This window comes from Oncorhynchus clarkii, chromosome 5 (genome assembly GCF_045791955.1).
Source record: "Oncorhynchus clarkii lewisi isolate Uvic-CL-2024 chromosome 5, UVic_Ocla_1.0, whole genome shotgun sequence".
Classification (NCBI taxonomy): domain Eukaryota; kingdom Metazoa; phylum Chordata; class Actinopteri; order Salmoniformes; family Salmonidae; genus Oncorhynchus; species Oncorhynchus clarkii.
In genome coordinates, this window is record NC_092151.1 from 21,845,001 (window position 1) to 21,868,748 (window position 23,748).

A 23,748-nucleotide genomic window follows, 5' to 3' on the forward strand; every position below is an offset into this window, starting at 1 on the left:
TGTTCACACCCAGGTTTAACACTAACCCTAGCTTTATGTTCACACCCAGGTTCAACACTAACCCTAGCTTTATGTCCACACCCAGGTTCAACACTAACCCTAGCTTTATGTTCACACCCAGGTTCAACACTAACCCTAGCTTTATGTTCACACCCAGGTTCAACACTAACCCTAGCTTTATGTTCACACCCAGGTTCAACACTAACCCTAGCTTTATGTTCACACCCAGGTTTAACACTAACCCTAGCTTTATGTTCACACCCAGGTTCAACACTAACCCTAGCTTTATGTTCACACCCAGGTTCAACACTAACCCTAGCTTTATGTTCACACCCAGGTTCAACACTAACCCTAGCTTTATGTTCACACCCAGGTTCAACACTAACCCTAGCTTTATGTTCACACCCAGGTTCAACACTAACCCTAGCTTTATGTTCACACCCAGGTTCAACACTAACCCTAGCTTTATGTTCACACCCAGGTTCAACACTAACCCTAGCTTTATGTTCACACCCAGGTTCAACACTAACCCTAGCTTTATGTTCACACCCAGGTTCAACACTAACCCTAGCTTTATGTTCACACCCAGGTTCAACACTAACCCTAGCTTTATGTCCACACCCAGGTTCAACACTACCCCTAACCCTAGCTTTATGTTCACACCCAGGTTCAACACTAACCCTAGCTTTATGTTCACACCCAGGTTCAACACTAACCCTAGATTTATGTTAACACCCAGGTTCAACACTAACCCTAGCTTTATGTCCACACCCAGGTTCAACACTAACCCTAGCTTTATGTCCACACCCAGGTTCAACACTAACCCTAGCTTTATGTCCACACCCAGGTTCAACACTAACCCTAGCTTTATGTCCACATCCAGGTTCAACACTAACCCTAGCTTTATGTTTACACCCTGGTTTAACACTAACCCTAGCTTTATGTTCACACCCAGGTTCAACACTAACCCTAGCTTTATGTTCACACCCAGGTTCAACACTAACCATAGCTTTATGTCCACACCCAGGTTCAACACTAACCCTAGCTTTATGTTCACACCCAGGTTCAACACTAACCCTAGCTTTATGTTCACACCCAGGTTCAACACTAACCCTAGCTTTATGTTCACACCCAGGTTCAACACTAACCCTAGCTTTATGTTCACTCCCAGGTTCAACACTAACCCTAGCTTTATGTTCACACCCAGGTTTAACACTAAACCTAGCTTTATGTTCACACCCAGGTTCAACACTAACCCTAGCTTTATGTCCACGCCCAGGTTCAACACTAACCCTAGCTTTATGTCCACACCCAGGTTCAACACTAACCCTAGCTTTATGTCCACACCCAGGTTCAACACTAACCCTAGCTTTATGTTCACACCCAGGTTCAACACTAACCCTAGCTTTATGTTCACACCCAGGTTCAACACTAACCCTAGCTTTATGTTCACACCCAGGTTCAACACTAACCCTAGCTTTATGTTCACACCCAGGTTCAACACTAACCCTAGCTTTATGTTCACACCCAGGTTCAACACTAACCCTAGCTTTATGTTCACACCCAGGTTCAACACTAACCCTAGCTTTATGTTCACACCCAGGTTCAACACTAACCCTAGCTTTATGTTCACACCCAGGTTCAACACTAACCCTAGCTTTATGTTCACACCCAGGTTCAACACTAACCCTAGCTTTATGTTCACACCCAGGTTCAACACTAACCCTAGCTTTATGTTCACACCCAGGTTCAACACTAACCCTAGCTTTATGTTCACACCCAGGTTCAACACTAACCCTAGCTTTATGTTCACCCCAGGTTCAACACTAACCCTAGCTTTATGTCCACACCCAGGTTCAACACTAACCCTAGCTTTATGTTCACACCCAGGTTCAAAACTAACCCTAGCTTTATGTTCACACCCAGGTTCAACACTAACCCTAGCTTTATGTTCACACCCAGGTTCAACACTAACCCTAGCTTTATGTTCACACCCAGGTTCAACACTAACCCTAGCTTTATGTTCACACCCAGGTTCAACACTAACCCTAGCTTTATGTTCACACCCAGGTTCAACACTAACCCTAGCTTTATGTTCACACCCAGGTTCAACACTAACCCCAGCTTTATGTTCACACCCAGGTTCAACACTAACCCTAGCTTTATGTTCACACCCAGGTTTAACACTAACCCTAGCTTTATGTTCACACCCAGGTTCAACACTAACCCTAGCTTTATGTTCACACCCAGGTTCAACACTAACCCTAGCTTTATGTTCACACCCAGGTTCAACACTAACCCTAGCTTTATGTTCACACCCAGGTTCAACACTAACCCTAGCTTTATGTTCACACCCAGATTCAACACTAACCCTAGCTTTATGTTCACACCCAGGTTCAACACTAACCCTAGCTTTATGTTCACACCCAGGTTCAACACTAACCGTAGCTTTATGTTCACACCCAGGTTCAACACTAACCCTAGCTTTATGTCCACACCCAGGTTCAACACTAACCCTAGCTTTATGTCCACACCCAGGTTCAACACTAACCCTAGCTTTATGTCCACACCCAGGTTCAACACTAACCCTAACCCTAGCTTTATGTTCACACCCAGGTTCAACACTAACCCTAGCTTCATGTCCACATCCTGGTTTAACACTAACCCTAAGCCTAGCTTCATGTCCACATTCTGGTTTAACACTAACACTAACCCTAGCTTCATGTCCACATCTTGGTTTAACACTAACCCTAAGCCTAGCTTCATGTCCACATCCAGGTTCAAGCCTAACCCTAAACACAACTTCATGTCCACATCCAGGTTCAAGCCTAACCCTAAACACAACTTCATGTCCACATCCAGGTTCAAGCCTAACCCTAAACACAACTTCATGTCCACATCCAGGTTCAAGCCTAACCCTAAACACAACTTCATGTCCACATCCAGGTTCAACCCTAACCTCAACGATAACCCTACCTTCATGTCCACATCCAGGTTCAACCCTAACCTCAACCCTAACCCTACCATCATGTCCACATCCAGGTTCAACCCTAACCTCAACATAACCTAATGTCTACATCCAGGTCCAGATTCTAGTGTGTGGTGACATAGTACTCTAGTCTGTGGTGACATAGTACTGTAATCTGCAGTGATAGTTTGAGGTGACATAGTACTCTAGTCTGCGTTGACATAATATTCTAGTCAGCGGTGACATAGCACTGTAATCTGCAGTGACATAGTATTCTAGTCAGTGGTGACATAGTACTCTAGTGTGAGATGACGTAGTACTCTAGTCTGTGGTGACATAGTACTGTAATCTGCAGTGACATAGTACTCTAGTCTGTGGTGACATAGTACTGTAATCTGTAGTGACATAGTACTCTAGTCAGTGGTGACATAGTACTCTAGTGTGAGGTGACATGGTACTCTAGTTTGAGGTGACATAGTACTGTAATCTGCAGTGACATAGTACTCTAGTCAGTGGTGACATAGTACTCTAGTGTGAGGTAACATGGTACTCTAGTTTGAGGTGACATAGTACTGTAATCTGCAGTGACATAGTATTCTAGTCAGTGGTGACATGGTACTCTAGTTTGAGGTGACATAGTACTGTAATCTGCAGTGACATAGTACTCTAGTCAGTGGTGACATAGTACTCTAGTGTGAGGTGACATGGTACTCTAGTTTGAGGTGACAAAGTACTGTAATCTGCAGTGACATAGTACTCCAGTTAATCAGTTAGATTGTACTGAGGGTCTATTTCCCTGACGAAGCCTCATATTTCACACAAGCCTTCCACCAACCCCAGGAATATGATTATAGATGCCCTAGAAAGCAAGGGATAAACCGTTTATCACCTGAACAAGCATTACTGTGTCATGTTGAACATTATTCTTCGTCCTGCACACCAAGCTGACACCTCATGAAATATCCTCACCCTGCACAGACCTCACTTTCTGCTGAACTACAACAGTTTCTCTCTCTCTCTTCCGCTCGGTGTGTGTCTCTCTCTCTTTGTCTCTCTCTCTCGATCTGTCTCTTCAAATCAAATCAAATCAAATGTATTTATATAGCCCTTCGTACATCAGCTGATATCTCAAAGTGCTGTACAGAAACGCAGCCTAAAACCCCAAACAGCAAGCAATGCAGGTGTAGAAGCACGGTGGCTGGGAAAAACTCCCTAGAAAGGCCAAAACCTAGGAAGAAACCTAGAGAGGAACCAGGCTATGTGGGGTGGCCAGTCCTCTTCTGGCTGTGCCGGGTGGAGTCCTCTTTTTCGCTCTCTCTCTGTCTCTCTTTGGCTCTATCTCTGAACATTGAAAGCAGCACTTGAGAGGAATAGATTATGTCAGAATTCTTTTTAAAATCAGACTTACAAAATCCCTAAGAATGCCTCTCTCTCTCCCTCTCTCTCTCTCTCTCTCTCTCTCTTTCTCTCCCCTCTCACTTTCTTTCCCAGTATTTTTCTCATCCTTTTTTTTGTAAGGTTTCCTCACTGATCTCTTTTGCCTGGTAAGTTTCCATAACTCATCATATTGGCAGAAGGATTGATAACTCATTTCTTTACTTCTTAAGTCTTAATAACCCTTCATATTGATCACTTGATAACTAATTTATTTACCTGGTTAGTCTCCATAACTCATCTTATTGGCAGGAGAAATGATAACTCATAACAAGTGCATGGAAACTCTCTCTGACCACATCTGGTAGAAAGGTTAGAGTTGTTATTATGTAGTTGAAAGAGCAAATCTCTCCTCTGTAGCTGAGCCAAGAGGTTACTGGGCTGGGGAGTCAGAAGTTACCAATGGCATGGGAACTGACATGCACAGTGTGTGTGTTTGTGTGTGTGTGAGTGTGTGTGTGTGCGTGTGTGTGTGTGTGTGTGTGTGTGTGTGTGTGTGTGTGTGTGTGTGTGTGTGTGTGTGTGTGTGTGTGTGTGTGTGTGAATGGCTTTGAGAACAAACTGAGCATACATCATAACACTTTTAATGGTTACACATTTCTGAGGCCATAACTCAAGGTCTTTAAATAGAAAAAAGGGAAATATAGCATTATATATTTCTCCCCTCGACACATTTATGAGTCCTCCCTGCACTATAAACCCAGTGATTGCTATTTCAAAGTACCATGTCAGACCCTGCTCTGAACACTGCCAGCTGCCTCAACAGAGAGAGGGAGGAAGGGGAGGAGAGAGAGGGTAGGGAGAAAGATAGAAGAAGCAAGAGAGAGAAAATAAGAGGAAGGAGAGAGAGTGAGAGAGAGCGAGAGAGAGGGGGTAGAGAGAAAAATTATAGCTCTGGCAAAAGTTAAGTGTCTATTCAGAAAGTCTATCTTGTGGCTGTAAATGTATCATGTTTGGGCTTACTGCTATTAAAACCCAAACCATGGCCTGGCTAGGGACGTACTTTCCACTGAAACAGAAGGAGAGAATTCCAACCGGACAGGCAGTCAGTCCCTGTTGGGGTAGGGGAAACATCTGTAGACCAATATGTGCGTCTTGCTATCTTTAGTTAAAGTGCAAATTGTTTGTGTTTTATAGGGAATTAAACTGTAATTTGTTGGCTGCTGTTATTGTGTATGTGCAGATAAATCAGGCTTCATGAATCATCCTATCAATTAAGATATCGAAATGATCCAGTACATTCTGTGTTTCTATGACTTTAAGCTACAGATGCTTTTATTTATGACTGACAGGGAATGATGGAAACTATGGCTGTGCTGAGTGTGTTTTTTTAAACCATTCGGTTGAACAACAGACACATAGGGAGACAGGAACAACATAGCGAGACAGGAACAGCATGCGAGGTATGCAACCTCATTCCAGGACACTCCGCTAGCTACCTCCTCAACAAATCACATTTATGGTGTTATGATCTGTAACGCAACATTTAAATACGTTTTTTCCCCATCACTCTCCTGTCAACCAACTGAGCCACTTCAGATGTTCTTTATACATTCTGCAAGCTGTATGTACACCCAGTTCATATGTTTGTATAACTTTCTCTCCCTCTTACCTGCTGCTGAAATGTCTCTCTCTCTTCCCCCCCCCCCCCCCCCCCACCATTTTTCAGTTTTTGATTTGTTAAAAAAGTTTGAAATATCCACTAAATGTCGTTCCACTTCATGATTGTGTCCCACTTGTTGTTGATTCTTCACAAAAAAATACAGTTGTATATCTTTATGTTTGAAGCCTGAAATGTGGCAAAAGGTCGCAAAGTTCAAGGGGGCCGAATACTTTCGCAAGGCACTGTATCTGTAGGTGATGGCTTTGTTATGGTAGGTTTGGCAATCACTTCCTTTTAGGTGGTTGTAGAATTTAACATCTCTTTTCTGGATTTTGATAATTAGCGGGTATCGGCCTAATTCTGCTCTGCATGCATTATTTGGTGTTTTACGTTGTACAGAGAGGATATTTTTACAGAATTCTGCATGCAGAGTCTTCATTTTGTTGTTTGTCCCATTTTCTTAATTCTTATGTTCCTTTTGATGACATAGAAGACCCTTCTTGCCTTGTCTCTCAGATGGTTCACAGCTTTGTGGAAGTTACCTGTGGCGCTGACATTTAGGCCGAGGTATGTATCATTTTTTTGTTGTGTGCTCTAGGGCAACGGTGTCTAGATGGAGTTTGTATTTGTGGTCATGGCAACTGGACCTTTTTTGGAACCTCATTATCTTTGTCTTACTGAGAAGACTTTGCCTTTGTTTTGGTTTGTTAGTTTGACAATTCTCTCTCTCTGTCTCTCTCTGTCTCTCTCCCTTACTCTGCCTCTCTCCCCCCTCCATCCCATCCCTCACCTCCCTTGTTTTCAGTCTATTAAAATGTGTTCTGGCGTCTTGCCACTTGACACATCATCCGTATAAGCTGGGTCCAGGGAGAATTATTGTTGTGTAAATCTTCAGACCTTTTTATAAGATCAAAGTTTCCAGACATAAATCACATCGTTCTTCACAAATCCACACGCTTCGCAAAAAGGGAGAAGAGGAGAAAATCAAACGCTCCCTCCATCCCTCTTTCTCTATGTGTGGAGCGTTGTCAGAGAGTTCATTCAAAGAGCTGTTAAAGAGTTGGATGGCAGGACTGATATTAACATTGAACATGTATGATAATATCAGTGTAGTTTCCCTCATTGTTGTTTAGGGCCTCTAAAATGCGAAGTTAAAAATGTGTTAAAAAGACCTCTTAACATGAGGTGATCCCAGTGGATCTAACGCTGGACAAACAGATGGACAGTACAGTATATCTTCTTACGGTCACATCTATCTATCTATCTATCTATCTATCTATCTATCTATCTATCTATCTAATGTAAGTTACTCATCACTGATATGAGCTGTGTGGTATGTACTGACACACACACAAATGGAACAGGCTCAGACCTATACAGTATATATTTCTCAATGTGGGCCTGCTTTTATGAAATCCAATCATTCCAGACATACTGAACAGTTCCTGTCTTCTTACGTCTGTTGAGGCCTTGAAACCATCAAATTAAGTTTTTAAATGAGGCTGCCACCCAGAGCACACAGTGGAATATTATTTTGACACCTCATTGCCCCGAGGGGGTGAGCGGGCCCTTTTTGATGTGTGATCCGCCAAGGCTTGCGTTGGCTGGCAGATTTTATCAGCAAACAAGACAGGCCAGCGCAGCGCTGTGCGACGCCATGCAGATCAGACTAAATAAAAGGGGGCTGACTGATAAAAATGTCAAGGATTATCTCCACTTTGCGGGCCTCTGTGATGTCGTATCAAAAATGATTTGGTGGAAGTGATTTTGGCAGGAAGAGAGATGATGATAGGAAGGAGGGAGGGAGGGAGGGAGGGAGGGAGGGAGGGAGGGAGGGAGGGGTGCAGTGTATGTGTGAGAGAGAGGATTTTGTTTTCCGTTATTTAATTCCTTCACTGCCTTTTCTTTTGGTTCTGACAGCTCTGTGGAGAGTACACAGAGTATTAACTAGTTGTGACTACCAGGGTGGGAGAGAAACAGGAGCATCAGGGGATGAATGGCCCCAAGACGGCTGCAGGTTTCAGGAAATGACTCGGTTGGTAGAATAGACACATACCAACACGCTCATACTTGCACACATACATGCACACACGCACACAGACACACATACACACGCAAACACACACACATAAAGGCTATGACAGGTATGAGGGGTAAAGGGGTAATGCATAATTATTGTTTTGTCTTCCCAATGCTTCCTCTAAGGAGATACTACGCAATTTTCTTGTCACTTAACTTTCATCGCTAATCTTCTACTCCTTCTTTTCCTCTTCCCAGTCTGTCCATCATGCTTTCATCAAGTCTGACAGGACGGACTAGTACAACAGATAGTTTGATGAGTGTGTGTGTGTGTGTTTGTGTGTGCGGGCGTGCGTGCGTACGTAGGGGCGGTTGTGTGTGTGTGTGCGTGTGTGCTTGTGCACATGTGCGTGTCACAGTAATGTCTCCAGGTCAAATTCTTCAGTCTACACCCATAATACCCTGATTTACTGAGTAGGCCTGAGGCGACTGGGAGGAGGTTTATGTCCAAATCTACGGAGAGTGTCTGTCTGTGTCATTCTGTCACTCTAGCCTTGTCAACTGTCTGGCTCAAGAAGGTCTGCCAGGATTACTACTGTGTCTACTGAAATGAACTCAGTGTGGTTTTTCCCTGGTTGTCTGTCGTCTTCACCTGGGGTTGATCTAGGGACAGTAGCATATACAGTAGATGATCAAGTGTGGTTTTCTGAAAGAGACAGGGGAGGGGAGGCAGCATGAAGCTCTTTAGAAGTTGGAGCTTCTCTCTGTCTTTCTCTTCTTCTATCTATGTCAATTTCTCTTTCAATCCTCCCCTAGGGCAATGACTCGACGCAGCCTTTACAAAAGATACGAGAGGCAGGGGGTAACTGGGGGGAGGAGAAGATGGGAGGGGGTTTAACAGATGAAAATAAAGTAGAGAAGAGAACCTGCCAGTAGGTTGAAAGGAGGTATTGTAAGCGGGGGAAAGCACATCTGTGAGGGCTCTTTGAAGTGGAGGGGATGAGAGGGAGAAACGTGTGTGAAGTCACACCTTTCATTCACTAGGGAGAAATGGAGATAAGAGCCTGGACTTCCCAACCAACCACTATTTATAGAACCAATGATAAACTCCCCTCCTTCACTGCGCACACACACACACACTCATACTTTTAAGTTCAAGATTACAATGTTGACTTCATTTACTTTTCTGTTTTGGTAAGAGTTTTATCTGTCTCAAATGAGATTAACAGCAAATATTTACCTCAAAATCTTTTGAAACTTTTGTCTTTCATAAAAGTCTTCACTTCAGTGCTCAGACGAACACCAAACAGCATGAGATGGAGAGAAATAGAGAGAGAACAATGACTGTTTTTTAGATAAAATGTTCTACAGAAAGGTTCTTCAACTTCTTCTACCCACCTCCTCTCCCACTCTCTGCCCCATTGCTCCCCACTAACCAGGCAGTACTTAAACCAAAGCAGAGAAAGACCATACAATGGCAGTCAATGGGCTGCTGGTCCTGCTGCCTGCCTGTCAATGGGCTGCTGGTCCTGCTGCCTGCCTGTCAATGGGCTGCTGGTCCTGCTGCCTGCCTGTCAATGGGCTGCTGGTCCTGCTGCCTGCCTGTCAGTGGACTGCTGGTCCTGCTGCCTGCCTGTCAGTGGGCTGCTGGTCCGGGCTGCCTGCCTGTCAATGGGCTGTTGGTCCTGCTACCTGCCTGTCAGTGGGCTGCTGGTCCGGCTGCCTGCCTGTCAGTGGGCTGCTGGTCCGGCTGCCTGCCTGTCAGTGGGCTGCTGGTCCGGGCTGCCTGCCTATCAGTGGGCTGCTGGTCCGGCTGCCTGCCTGTCAGTGGGCTGCTGGTCCGGCAGTTTTTTCTGAAGGGTTGTCAGCTGTCAGCATAGGGATGTTCCAGCGTGTGGTAACAGTAGGGGAACCAAGCTTTGATAAAACTTTTTTTTAATGTAATCTTTATTTAGGCAAGTCAGTTAAGAACAAATTCTTATTTACAATGACAGCCTACCCGGACGACGCTGGGCCAATTGTGCGCCGCCCTATTGGACTCCTAATCATGGCCGGTTCTGATACAGCCTGGGATTGAACCAGGGTCTGTAGTGACACTTCTAGCACTGAGATGCAGTGCCTTAGACCGCTTCACCACTCGGGAGCTCATGTGTTAATGTGTGTGTCCCTCTCCTCTCCTCCTAACTGCTTTTTCTTTCGCCCTACCTCTCCACCTACCCCTTCCTCTCTTACTCCCTCCTACCTCTTCCTCCCCCCATTCTCCTACCCTCTTCCCTTTTCCCCCTCCTCTCCCCTTCTTTTCATCTCCTCCCCTCCTACTCTCCTTCCCCTCCGCTCGCTCCTGTTTGAAGTTGCTCCTCGGCAACATGAGGCTGAGTTGTGGACATCCACGGACCAGGGGAGGGGAGACGTTACTCTACTGTACTGTACATACACTTACTGTACAACCAACCAATCAGTCAAGGCAACATAGTTCTTTCAAGTGACATCAGGCTATAAAAGGCCTCTATATACAGTACATAGTAGATCCAGGTACAGTACATCCTGGCACATACAGTATGTAGGGGAACATACTACACCACACCCATGTTCTCAGTCACTTCCACTGTTCTCAGTCACTTCCACTGTTCTCAGTCACTTCCACTGTTCTCAGTCACTTCCACTGTTCTCAGTCTCTTCCACTGTTCTGTCTCTTCCACTGTTCTCAGTCACTTCCACTGTGCTCAGTCACTTCCACTGTTCTGTCTCTTCCACTGTTCTCAGTCACTTCCACTGTTCTCAGTCACTTCCACTGTTCTCAGTCACTTCCACTGTTCTGTCTCTTCTACTGTTCTCAGTCTCTTCCACTGTTCTCAGTCTCTTCCACTGTTCTCAGTCTCTTCCACTGTTCTCAGTCTATTCCACTGTTCTGTCTTTTCCACTGTTCTGAGTCACTTCCACTGTTCTCAGTCACTTCCACTGTTCTCAGTCACTTCCACTGTTGTCAGTCACTTCCACTGTTCTCAGTCTCTTCCACTGTTCTCAGTCACTTCCACTGTTCTCAGTCACTTCCACTGTTCTCAGTCTCTTCCACTGTTCTCAGTCACTTCCACTGTTCTCAGTCACTTGCACTGTTCTCAGTCTCTTCCACTGTTCTCAGTCACTTCCACTGTTCTCAGTCACTTCCACTGTTCTGTCACTTCCACTGTTCTCAGTCTCTTCCTCTGTTCTCAGTCTCTTCCACTGTTCTCAGTCTCTTCCACTGTTCTCAGTCTCTTCTACTGTTCTAAGTCACTTCCACTGTTCTCAGTCTCTTCCACTGTTCTCAGTCAGTCACTTCCACTGTTCTCAGTCACTTCCACTGTTCTCAGTCACTTCCACTGTTCTCAGTCACTTCCACTGTTCTCAGTCACTTCCACTGTTCTGTCTCTTCCACTGTTCTCAGTCTCTTCCACTGTTCTCAGTCACTTCCACTGTTCTGTCTCTTCCACTGTTCTCAGTCACTTCCACTGTTCTCAGTCACTTCCACTGTTCTGTCACTTCCACTGTTCTCAGTCTCTTCCTCTGTTCTCAGTCTCTTCCACTGTTCTCAGTCTCTTCCACTGTTCTCAGTCTCTTCTACTGTTCTAAGTCACTTCCACTGTTCTCAGTCTCTTCCACTGTTCTCAGTCAGTCACTTCCACTGTTCTCAGTCACTTCCACTGTTCTCAGTCACTTCCACTGTTCTCAGTCACTTCCACTGTTCTCAGTCACTTCCACTGTTCTGTCTCTTCCACTGTTCTCAGTCTCTTCCACTGTTCTCAGTCACTTCCACTGTTCTGTCTCTTCCACTGTTCTCAGTCACTTCCACTGTTCTCAGTCACTTCCACTGTTCTGATGTCGTAATACACAATTGGCTGGTTGTGATGATTATTCAATGTGTAGTTGAATACCTTCAGCTGTATGAGAGAGGGAAAAAGAGAAGAGAGAGAGAAAGAGAGTGAGGGAGGGATAGGAAAATAGCGGGCAGGTGGGGGAGCGAAAGTAAACAGATGTGGGAGGGAGGGTACTCTCTGACAAAGGTCAAATTGAGCCTGTCAACAACATGAATGTTCTAATGTGAGCTGCCAGAGCACTCAATAACACAGGCAGATAGACAAACAGACTGACGGGGGACCTGAGTCCTTAACTTCTCTCTCTCTCTCTCTCTCTCTCTCTCTCTCTCTCTCTCTCTCTCTCTCTCTCTCTCTCTCTCTCTCTCTCTTCAATTCAATTCAATTCAATTCAAGGGACTTTATTGGCATTGGAAACGTGTTCACATTGCCAAAGCAAGTGAGGTAGATAATATACAAAAGTGAAATAAACAATAATGAAATAAACAATCTCTCTCTCTCAGTGTGGAGGGTGTGGAGGGCTCTATCCTAACTAACTTTATTGATTATTTTCTTTACATGCTATTTTCTATGGTGGAGGGTTAATGCAATATTTGTTTTAGCGGTATCCACAGTTTTTTCAAAGTTAGGGTAGAAGAGGACAGAGTAACTTTCCTGGGGTTTGGAAGGTGTGGTGTGCACGACGGCTTCTCAGCCTAGCGCGGAGGAGATGCTGTCGATACGGCATGGATTCGGGTGTGTTCCTGAGAATGGAGTTAAGGTGGAGGAGGTTCTGCTCATGGTCGGTGAACAGGTAGGAGCTGAATTTATACATTCTGCTTCTAGAATGAACAAAGCTGTGGTTGTGTTCATGAAAAGGGCTAATTTGGTTGGTAGGCTAATTGCTAGCGGAATATTTGTAAGGGATGTGTTGGTGTCAATTTCACCTCTCTCTACCCCTTCGACAAGAGTGGTAGTTGCAAATTTGCCTCCGTTTATTACGGATGACCAAATCAGGAAAGAGCTGAGTCGTTTTGGTGAGTTTGCTAGCGGTTTTCGTGTACTGTCAGCAGGCTTTCAGGCAGATGCCGTTAAGCACGTTGTTTTGTTCCAGAGGCAAGTGTTTATGTTTCTGAACAACAGTGAGCACCAACTAAATGTGCATTTTAAAGTGAGGCACGGGGAGGGGCTCTATGCAGGGTTTGCCAGCACAGATAGTCTACGGTGTTTTGAGTGTGGGGATTTGGGGCATAAGAGCTTTGCGTGCCCACATAAAGCCTGTAGACAAGGTGAGGGAACACGCGCCAGTGGGGGAAATCAAGGTCAAAGTGCAGGGGGTAAGGAGATGCAGACAGCAGAAGCTGGGCCTAGTCATGCCAGGGAAGGTAGTGTAGATGAGGCTGGGTCTAGTCAGGCTGTGGATGGTGGTGTAGCGGAGGCTGGGTATAGTCAGGCTAGAGATGGTGGGGTAGCTTAGGCAGGCCTAGTTATGCTATGGAGGGTGGTGTATATGATTCTGGACATAGTCATGCTATGGAGGATGGTGTAGATGATGGTAGGTCTAGTCAGGTTATTTTAGTGGATGAGGAGAGTATAGTGGGGAAGTGTAAGAGATTAGGGGGGAGGATGAGGGTGTCAAGCTGAAAAGGAAAAAGGGTGTGGACAAAGGCACCATGGAAATTTTGCCTGTTGCTGTGGGTGATGCCCTGACCCGAGGGAAAGGGCAGGTGGTCAGGGTGGGAGATAGAGATGAGGAGGAAAGTGAGTCTGAGGAAGAGGATGATGAGTTATTTTATTCCTCTTCAATGGGCCCAGAGCTGACAGCCAGTCAGGCAGAGGGGTCTAAGTACACAATGAGTGAATTTACAAGGTTCCTAAGTGAGACTAAGGGGGGAAAAGTTCATCTTGAGTTTTTTTTTCTGATCCTAGAAAGTTTGTAAGATCAGTACAACATGCTATGAAAAATGAGGGGCATGGTGTCCTCTCACCCAGGAAACGGTTTGAGTTGAGGAAGTGGGTTTACCTTCAGACACTGTTTAGATGTATATTTTCTTTCTGACGCTGGGGCTTTTTGAGCTTTGTTATTGGTCTCTTTCTTTGCTGGCTTTTCTCCCACTTCTTATGGAGACTCGTCGGGTAGGCTCGCTCAATATAAATGGTGCCAGATATGCGGGAAAGAGGAGTGTGTTGGGTGAATATGCAAAAAAAGTACAGGTGTTGTTTCTGCAGGAGATGCATAGTGATGTGGTGAATGAAGTCGATTGGGGGATCTGGTGGAAAGGGGCAAGTGTGTTGAGCCATGGGACAAATCTTAGTGCAGGGGTGGCAGTCCTTTTTGCACCGGGGCTGTCTGTGTGTTGATCCATGAGACAAATCTTAGTGCAGGAGTTGCAGTCCTTTTTGCACCGGGGCTGTCTGTGTGTTGATCCATGAGACAAATCTTAGTGCAGGAGTGGCAGTCCTTTTTGCACCGGGGCTGTCTGTGTGTTGATCCATAAGACAAATCTTAGTGCAGGGGTGGCAGTCCTTTTTGCACCGGGGCTGTCTGTGTGTTGATCCATAAGACAAATCTTAGTGCAGGGGTGGCAGTCCTTTTTGCACCGGGGCTGTCTGTGTGTTGAGCCATCTTAGTGCAGAGGTGGCAGTCCTTTTTGCACCGGGGCTGTCTGTGTGTTGATCCATGGGACAAATCATAGTGCAGGGTGGCAGTCCTTTTTGCACCGGGGCTGTCTGTGTGTTGAGCCATCTTAGTGCAGGGGTGGCAGTCCTTTTTGCACCGGGGCTGTCTGTGTGTTGAGCCATCTTAGTGCAGGGGTGGCAGTCCTTTTTGCACCGGGGCTGTCTGTATGTTGATCCATGGGACAAATCTTAGTGCAGGGTGGCAGTCCTTTTTGCACCGGGGCTGTCTGTGTGTTGATCCATGGGACAAATCTTAGTGCAGGAGTGGCAGTCCTTTTTGCACCGGGGCTGTCTGTATGTTGATCCATGGGACAAATCTTAGTGCAGGGGTGGCAGTCCTTTTTGCACCGGGGCTGTCTGTAAAACGTTGCTCCTCAAAGGAGGTGTGTAAAGGTAGGCTGCTTGTTGTTAAAGCAGAAATGAACAACATGGGTTTTGTCTTTATACATGTGTATTCACCTAACACAGGGAGAGAAAGAGGGGTTCTATTTGGGAGTCTTAGACAGGAACTCTCACAGGTAACGCCTGAGGAGACGCTGGTGGTCGGAGGGGACTGGAACTGTACAATGGATTTTACGAAAGACAGAAATGGGGAAGAGCCTCATTCATTGTCAGTGGGAGTGGTAAGGGACATCATTAATCAGTTCGACCTAGTGGATGTTTGGAGAACTAAACATCCAAACACAAGACAGTATACATGGGTGAAGGTTTTTGGGGCTAGGCTGAGTGCAACCCGACTTGATCGGTTTTACATGTCTAAGAATCGGAGCAATAGGCTGCTGGGCGCTACCATTCTCCCGGTTGGGTTTTCGGATCTTCACATAACTATGGCTTGGATGTCTATTTCACCAGGGCCCTGGCAGGCATCTTATTGGAAGTTCAATGTAAAGCTCTTACAATATGACACTTTTTGCTCAGGTCTCCAGACCTTTTGGGAAAGGTGGGGGCAGCGAAGAGAGGAGTATGAGTCTCTGAGTCAATGGTGGGATGTGGGGGAAGTCCAAATTCGGCTTTTCTGTCAACAGTACACAGCTCTCTCATCCTCAGAGACTAGGAGAGTATTGGGGGAACTAGAGCGTTGTATTAGTGAGATAGAGGTAGAGATGGTGGGGCAAGGCATTGTAGGCCTCCAGGCTAATTTAGCCGAATTACATAGGGACCTGGGCAGTTTTCTCCAGGTTAAAGCAAAGGGAGCACTTGTAAGAGCTAGGCTCTCCATGCTCAAGGAGATGGATGCTCCCAGCTCCTTCTTCTTTGGTTTGGAAAGATAGAGTGGTAAAGCCAAGGGTATGCATTGTCTATGGCTGTCTGATGGGAGGGTGACCTCTGTGGTGGGTGAGATGCGGGAGCGGACTGTGGAGTTTTATACTGAATTGTATAGGGCAGAAGTGTGTGGTCCTATGTGTGCTCAAGTCTTGTTCGCAGGACTCCCTAAGCTCTCTCTGGCACAGAGGGATGACATGGACATTCCTCTGTTGTCCCATGAACTGGCAGAGGCCTTAATCCAGATGTCCCCCGGTCATGCACCGGGGGTCGATGGACTCCCAGTGGAGTTTTATAAAAAATTCTGGGGAATAATTGGACAGGACTTCTTTTGCATGTTGCGTGAATGCGTCGGGATAGGAGAGTTGCCGTCGGGCGGCTCTGACTCTCCTGCCCAAAAAAGGGGACTTGTGTGAACTTAAGAACTGGAGGCCTGTGGCATTTCTCTGTGCAGACTACAAGATATTTGCCAAAGTCCTCTCTAACAGACTGAAGTCCCATTTGGACTTGATAGTACATAAGGACCAAACATATTGTGTACCGGAACGCTCAATCACGGACAACTTGCTCTTAATTAGGGACATGTTGGACTTGTCGAGAGGTTCTAATGTGAACTTTGGACTGGTCTCTTTAGCTCAAGATAAGGCTTTTGATAGAGTGGACCATGAGTATCTGTTTAATGTGATGTTTGGGTTCTGGACATTTTTTGACCTGTGTGAAGATGGGGGTGTCATGTATGGTCAAGGTGGGAGGGGGGCTCAGTAGGCCAATCTGGGTGAGGCGGGGCATTAGACAAGGATGCCCTCTATCGGGGCAGTTATACACACTAGCCATTGAGCCTTTTTAGGACTGCTATGCAGGAGACTGCAGGGAGTGTGCTGAACAGGAATGGATGTGGTGACAGGCATAGCTGTGTCAGCATATGCAGATGATGTTTCTGTGATGGCCAGGGATGATCAGGATATGCAGGCACTAGAGACCAGTCTGAAGGTGTACGAGGGAGCTTCATCAGCTAAGGTAAACTGGGGCAAGAGCAAAGCTCTGTTATGTGGGGCATGGGGGGATAGGGCTCCTCCTCTGCTTCCAGGGAGTTTGCAGTGGGGTTGTGAAGGGCTTAAAGTGTTGGGGTTGTACCTGGGCTCGGAAAAGTGGGTAAGAAAGAATTGGGAGGGGCTGTCACAGGCAGTGGTGTCAAGACTGGCCAGGTGAAGGTGGCTCCTGTCCCAAGTGTCATATGGAGGGAGGGTGCTGATAATTAACAACCTGGTGGCATCTTCCCTGTGGCATGAACTGGCTGTCCTCAATCCCCCCGCCGGTCTGCTCGCAGACCTGCAACGCAAGCTGGTGGACTTCTTCTGGTCGGGCCATCACTGGCTGAAGGCAGCAGTGTTGTACATGACCGTTCACGAAGGATGACAGGGCCTGGTGGAACTGGAGAGCAGGATGGCTGCTTTCAGGCTAAAGGCGGTGCCGAGACTGCTGTACCATGCTGATGTTGGCTGGAGGGAGCCAGCATGCGCTCTGCTGAGGAGAGCTGGCGGATTAGGGTTGGACCGGCAGCTGTTCCTCATGAAGCTGGAGAGGAGTACAGCAGGTCTCTCAGATTTTTACTCTGCAATGCTGAGGGCCTGGCAGTTGCTAAGGCCCATATGAGAAGGGGGTGTGGAGCCTGGGCTATGGGTGTGGGAGGAGCCTATCTTCCACAACCCAGCCATCCCTTTGAGATCGGTTCAGTCGGCCACCCTGCAGAGGCAACTGATGTCAGGGGGTTTACAAAGGCTGGGTGACCTGAGACTGCTGGGAGAGGAGGGGTGGAAAACCCCGGAAGGGGTAACGTCTCTTAGGCTGCTGGAGAGATTCCTGGAGGAGTTCCAGGAGGCACTGCCTAGTGGTTAGAGTGTTGGACTAGTAACTGAAAGGTTGCAAGATCAAATCCCTGAGCTGACAAGGTAAAAATCTGTCTTTCTGCCTCTGAACAAGGCAGTTAACCCACTGTTCCTAGGCGGTCATTAAAAATAAGAATTTGTTCTTAACTGACTTGCCTAGTTAAATAAAGGTTTAAAAAAAAAAATGTTTTTGTTAACATATTTTGACGATATTTTACTGACTGTTAGCTGTATATATGTTATATCATGTCACTGTACAAAACGCCTGGCTGTCATTGAAAAAGTTGGCTAGTACATTGCATTTGCATTACACTGTTATGTGAAAAAACATTATTATTATTGGCCCTGTCTACTATACCCTTGTGGAAGAGAGGAGTTTGGCGTATAAGGGCAGAACAGCATTTGTTTATGGAAGTTTTTCCTGGCATAATCAGAGAATAAAATATTCTCACCAACCCTGATCATTTGTTCATATGTAAGGCAATAAAAACACAACGCAGAGGCAATCTACACCCTTCACATATGTTCTTAAATAATATTTGTAGAACATTCTCAAAAATGTAAAGTTTTCTTGTGTTTTTGTATGGAAAGTTTTCTTAACGTTCTCTGAACAATTTGAGAACATTACTTTAAATTGAACCATGAGGAAACCTGCAGGAAATGTTATGCTGAAGTACTGAAATTCCCACAGAAGAATGATGTTTCTTAACTTTCCCATAACAATTTAAAAACATGACTTTGAATAGAAAGATGAGGAAACCTGTATATAACGTTTTGTCGAAGTACTGAAATTCCTACAGAAGAACATTGTTTCTTAACTATTTTGGGAACAATTTTATAACATGACTGTAAATACAACCTTGAGCAAACCAGTAGGAAGCGTTATGCTGAGGTACTGAAATTCCCACAGAAGAACGCTGTTTCTCTGAACTATTTGAGAACATTCCCAATGTCAAACCAGTTGAAGAATGTTCCAAGCCATTACAACATTTGAAATAAATGTAACCATGTTCAAGTTTTAGGAAACATTTTTTTTTAAAGTAATGAATTACCAAGAAAATAAAGTGTTCTTTTCACTTTCCTTAAATGTTCCAAGAATGTTCCAAAGCCAAGCAACTATCCTGCACCATTCCCAGAACATTGTGGGAAGGTTGGATGCAAAATAACTATAGGACTACCATGCTCTCACCAAGCTCTAACAAACATATGGTTCTCAGAATGTGCTAGCTGGTTAGTGTGTGATATTATGAGCAACACAGCTTGATCTTTCAATCTCTCTCTTTCTCTTTCTCCCTCTCTCTCTTTATTTCTCTCTCTTCTCAGCAACACCTGACAGAGGGAGAGACAGATGATTCACCACCGATTAAAGAACAACAGGCTTATTGTTCTCTCATCTCACGCCCTCCTTTCTCTCTCTTCCTTCATCCCCCTCAGCAAATCATCGACGCCGTTCACGGCGCTGAAATGGAACGCCGTTGTGATTTTCTCCTGCTTTTCCTTTCCCTTTGTTTCTTCTGTCTCTCTTGTCTCTCTTTATTTTTTCTTCTTCCAACCCCAAGCGTTCCTGGAGCACTGGAGGCCTCTCTCCTTTTACTGTTTCCTTTCCGACCAGATTAAATGTGACAGATTGGCAAAGAGAGCACATGACAGGGTTCAGACAGCAGACACCAATAAGATCACACATGTGATGTGTAATTAAGAGGTCACAAGAGGGCCAGTGCTGACACACCCACACACAAACATCAGCAGACACTCACTTCAACCATATGATCCACAACCTGTTATTAAAGAACATTCCCTCCCCTACACCCACTCCACGAGATGTTATCTACATTTTGTCACAAGAAAACTGTCTGATCAAGAGAGAGAGCGAAAGAGAGAGGGGGGATAGAGAGAGACATAGGAAAGCTAGAACGAGAGAGAGAGAGAAAGAGAGAGAGAGAGAGAAACATAGAAACCATCACAACAGAGAGGTTGATATTGGAAGTGAAAGCTTGACGTATGTTATAATGCCAGTGATTTGATTAGACTTGGGTGACATTCTTTTCTTTCACACACATCTGAGAGGAGAGAGAGAGCGAGGCATCTGCTACTGCCAAAACACATTAACTCCTGTGAACTCTGAGAGGCTCAGGGAGAAGTAAAGGGGTTTTTGATTCCACTTTCTCATTCCATTTAGTAAACTCTGAGATGTTTTAATGCTGTAAAAGTGACAAGGAGACGATTCTATAGATGAGTTATGACAGCAGAGGAGGGATTGCAAAAACAAGTGGTTAAGAAGTACTGCTTTTACATCTACAAGACAGATGGCCACATCAGTGGCAAGGACCATTAAAAATAAACGTCAGAGCAAGACATGATAGTATTAAAGTCTACTAGTAGTATTACAGACTACTATTTCTAATATGATTGGACGGTGATCTTGACATATTGTATATTGGTGTGTATTACTTCAGTTAAAAGAGACCTTGGGGTTCAGAAAGTGCCTCTACAGAGATGACCTGCTGTCTCTCCCAGTCTTGACCAAGAATGTTGGTGAAATAGAGAAAGAGATATACTGGCACAATAAAGAAAGATTAAAATCAAGGACAATGGAGGGGATGGGTGTCTGTACAATAGATAGATGTAAAGACAGAAAGAAAAGGAGAGAGTTAAAACGTGTGAGGGAGAGAATACAGTGAAGGAAGAAAAGAGGGATGGAAGAAATGATCCCTGCGGTTGGGTCCATCAGGAAATTCAATAAAAATTATTAGAAAGGGTCGGTCCTGACATTGAAAAATTGTGAAATGATACAAGTGAGCAGGGTAAAGAAAGAGGAGTTATGGTATTTGGCACAGGGAAGTGAGGAGAGAGCCCATGGATGCCTTCGTCATCAAAAGTCCCATCACCGATGGAGAGTTTAGCCTCGTGCTGATTGAATATGGGCCTGGAACCAGCTGCCTAGCCACCAGTCGAAAAGAGACGGAAGGAAAAACAGAGAGAGATGGAGGGACAGAGAGAGAGGGAGACAAGGAGGAGAAAGAGGGATAGCGAGAGAGGGAAAAAGACATGGAGAGAGAAAAAAAGAGAGAAAATAGAAAAAAAGATGTGTAAGGTAAAATAAATGGAACCAACAAAAGTAGAAAGTGCTTAGAATTGCACAGTGATAACATTTAGACAGAGAGGGAGTGTGGGGGTGGATGTGCCAAACACAGTCAGAGTGAAAGGCCTGGGGTATCCAGCTAGCAGAAATTAGGGTAATTCTTCAAACGTGTTGGGGAGGGTTTGGGTAGAGGGCCAACCTGTTTATTTTACAATCTTATGCCACACTCTCATACTCTCTCGTACTCTTTAGGAATGAGACAGACTCTGACATTCTTTCTCTATCTTACTCCCTCTTCTCCCTCCATCCTCTCTCTGTCGTGACCAGGGGATACTCCATTTCAGTCAGCTCAGTAAACTCACACTGACAGAACGTTGCTTGCAGCGACAGGTCTAATGTTACTCCACTGATTAGGAAAGAGAAGGGATGAAAGGAGAGAATAACCAAAGATCACTTTTGGCATTTGACATTAAAGATGACATCTTACTTATTTTCTTTCTCACTCCATCTTTCTTCACCTCGTTTCAGGCGTGTGGCCTGTGGCTGCTGAGAGAGAGAGAGAGAGAGAGAGAGAGAGAGAGAGAGAGAGAGAGAGAGAGAGAGAGAGAGAGAGAGAGAGAGAGAGAGAGAGAGAGAGAGAGTTAAAATTGTGCCACAACAGCAGATTGTATGTAAAGCTTATCTGTGAAGATTGTGTATGAAAAATATTTTAAGAGTAATAGTCCATTCAAACCACTACACTGACACATGAACACAGGAGCAGACTGTGTCTTACATCCCATCTTTCCACATTCAAATAAGATTAAAGAAGTATAGTAAAGTATGTCTATTTTATTGTAGTTTGTGTGTGTGTGTGTGTGTGTGCGTGCGTGCGTGTGTGTGTGTTTCTGTGTGTATATATGTGTGTGTGTGCATCGTATGCATCACGTGCATGTGTGTGTCCACATAAAAGAGCATCAGTGTGGTAATGGATTCCCACATTAAGCCCTTTCAAGGCCCAACAGAGGATGTGGCAGCTTGGCAGAGGAAGGGTTAATCCTGTTTGAGAGCGAGGTGTGTAGGTGGTGTGTGGAGTGTCTTGCGTTCCTGTTGGAATGTGGCCGCTCTGGGATTGTGGTGCAGGGGATATGAGAATTGGGTGGCATTGGTGGTTGCCAGAGCACAGATGCACAAAAGACAGGTTTTAACATAATCATATCGCCGAATGGAAATAAATGTGAGTACTCCCATATGTGTGTGTGCTGTATTCCTGTAGAGTTCAGAAGGTAGCCATGGCAGTGTGGCTGTGGTACTGATGGTTGAGGGTTGGGGTCTGAGGGCCTGTGATGCTGAGGGATGAGGGTTGGGGTTCTGAGGGGCTGTAGTGCTGTAGTGCTGTCATGCTGAGGGATGAGGGTCTGAGGGGTTGTGGTGCTGAGGAATGAGGGTTGGTGGTCTGAGGGGTTGTGGTGCTGAGGAATGAGGGTTGGTGGTCTGAGGGGTTGTGGTGCTGAGGAATGAGGGTTGGTGGTCTGAGGGGCTGTGGGTTTGAGGGATGGGTGTCTGAGGGGCTCTGGAACTGAGGTTGAGGTTTGGGGGTCTGAGGAGTTTTAGTGCTGAGGGTTGGGGGTCTGAGGGGCTGTAGGGTTGAGGGTTGGGGGTCTGAGGGGCTTTGGGGGTGAGGGTTGGGGGTCTGAGGGGTTTTGGTGCTGAGGGCTGAGGGTTGGGGGTCTGAGGGGCTGTGAGGTTGAGGGTTGGGTGTCTGAGGGGCTGTGAGGTTGAGGGTTGGTGGTCTGAGGGGCTTTGGGGCTGAGGGTGAGGGTTGAGGGTCTGAGGGCTTTGGGTCTGTGTTGGGGGTCTGAGGGGCTGTGAAGTTGAGGGTTGGGGTTCTGAGGGACTGTGGTGATGTGGGAAGGCCATAAATTAGCTGAATGGGGACACTGGGACAGCAGTAGGTATGACTGGAGTCAGACTGGTAGTCAAAGAGTCACTGTTCAGTCATTCAGAGTGGAGGTATGGCACACACACACACACACACACACACACACACACACACACACACACACACACACACACACACACACACACACACACACACACACAAACACACACACACACACACACACACACACACACACACTCACACGCACACACACACACACACTCACATGCACACACACCACACACACCACTCTCTCTCCTTAATCTCTCTCTCTCTTTCACTCTTTCTCTCTCCTGAGAGCCAGGTGTGATAGTTTTGACCCTGCATTTTGAGAGTTGAAGAGGTGAGGGCTGAGGGTCAGGGCTGTCAACACACACACCGTGCTGGGGTCAGGTCAGGGCTGGGGAGAGGGAGTGTTTGTTGGGCTAGACCCAGGCCACCGGGCGTGAAGTAAAGCTCAGCCCCAGGACATGCTAGGAGTTCAGCCAGGGTTCAGAGGTCAGGGAGAGGAGCACTTGGAAGGTCAAATCATAAATGAAATAATGTATTATTTGTCACACGCTTTTCAAACAGCAGGTGTAAACTAACAGTGAAATGATGGGCCCTTCCCAACAATACAGAGAGAAAACTAGAAACATAATAAAAAGAGAATAAATACACACTGGCGGTAACGATGGTTGAAGGAGGTAAAGAACTGGTTAAAGAGAGGTACAACTCATTAAACCTGTAAACTCTACTCTCCTCTTTCATCGTCTCCGTTAATCTTTTATCCATTCACCTCTGTCTTCATCACTCTCCGTCAAAAGGGCAAAGATCTGTTATCTGTAGATTATGCAATTGTGTGTTTTGTGAATGTGTGTGTTTTGTGAACAGAGATTGGGAGCGGGAGCAGGCGTGACAGTACCCCCCCCCCCCTCTAGGGGCGCCACCTGGCGTCCTACCTGGGCGATCTTGACGGGCCGGCCAAGGCTTGGGAGCCTGACGAGCCGCCTGAGGCACGGCGTGGAAGACTGTTTGAGCCAACTGAGGAATGTGAGCCTCTCGAGACACCTGAGGCATGGGA